This window comes from Microcaecilia unicolor, chromosome 3 (assembly GCF_901765095.1).
Source record: "Microcaecilia unicolor chromosome 3, aMicUni1.1, whole genome shotgun sequence".
Classification (NCBI taxonomy): Eukaryota; Metazoa; Chordata; class Amphibia; order Gymnophiona; family Siphonopidae; genus Microcaecilia; species Microcaecilia unicolor.
In genome coordinates, this window is record NC_044033.1 from 250292021 (window position 1) to 250293514 (window position 1494).

Here is a 1494-nt window from a genome sequence, read left to right on the forward strand (position 1 = left end):
GGGGGTAACTGTTCTGCTATGAATGATTTTCGGAGGCTGGGGTGCAGGGGCATAGCCAGATGGCCAATTTTGGGTGGGCCTGAGTCCAAGGTGGGTGGGCATGGAATTTGCCCCCCCTACCCCCCTCCGGTTTGTTCCTCTCTTCACCTCTCCACAAACCCCAAATCTATATATATAAAAGGCAACCCCAACGTTCTGAAGCCTCCACAGAAGTTGAGGCGCCCGAGATATCCGGTGTGCCCTGGAGTGTCTGCACCGCCCTCGCGTCAAAACGTCATGACGTCGAGGGCGGAGCTATAACACTCGAGGCCCGAAACCGAAACGCCACAGGCACGGCCACGGAGGCGCAGCAAACAAAAAAAACCCAAAACCCTACCCACACACAGCGACGCCAACACCGAACAAGGCAAGTAGCTCGGAGGGAGGGGGCCCCTTGCTAGCGCCCGTTTCATTGCCCTCAGAAACGGGCATTTATTCCTAGTATTAAATACTTGAGCTGGAAAGGATCCCCAAACCCTGCCAGCTGAAGATTTCTTACTCCTCCTCGAGCAGCCAGCACTCTTCCAAACGGCAGCAGGCAGCACTTGCCTCAAACTGATGCTGTTGCCTGCAGGCAGTGCATGCTCAGTGTGCTTTTGCATATGGGAAAAAACTGAGCATGTGCAGAGGGGCCAGTGTCAGCGTCAGCTCAAGGCAATAGCTGCTGGCTGACATTTGGAAAAGCGCGGGCTGCCCAAGGAGAGAAAATCTTCAGCTGGCAAGGTTTGGGGATCCCCACCAGCCACAGCAAGAGTGTGACAGTTTTGGGTGAGCCTGCGTCCCACCTGTAGCTACGCCACTGCTGGGGTGACACCAGGGAGAAGAGTGAATAAATGGTTAACACAGGGACCTGAGACTCAAGAAAGCCAGGTTTCAAATCCCCTCTCTCCCACCCATGTTCCTTGTCAGCTTAGCCAAGTCACTTCACCCTCTTCTCCCTCAGGTACAACTTTGATCATAATGTCCTTGAATTGTAATTCACCTGAAATTAATAATATAGCAGATGAAGACCTGTATGGTCCACAGCCTTTATGCTCCGTTTAAAGGGTGAAGGTCATTTAAGTTTATCTTTATTTCCCGGATCCTCTGCGTTGATCCCAGGTCATGTTGAATCACATCATTGTTTCTGTCAGCAATTAACTGCTGTAAATTAAATTAACCTTCAGACTGAGTAGCATTGCAGGGCTAGCTTAATGCAGTTCACTAAGCAAATACAACAGGCACATATTAACTTTTGAAAATAGCACCCAGAAATGACAAAACCAGGGAAGTGTGTGGAAAAAAAATATGTCATTTCAGTTTAGTCTGGTTGGGGAGTTTTTCATCTGTATTTGCTCGGTGTATTTCTCACGTTTTGTTCATAGGTTTTGTTAATGTTTGGAAATCAAATTTGAGTGAGTTCATTTGTAGATTTATAACATATCAAATTGATTTTACAGGCACTTTTTGTTAAGG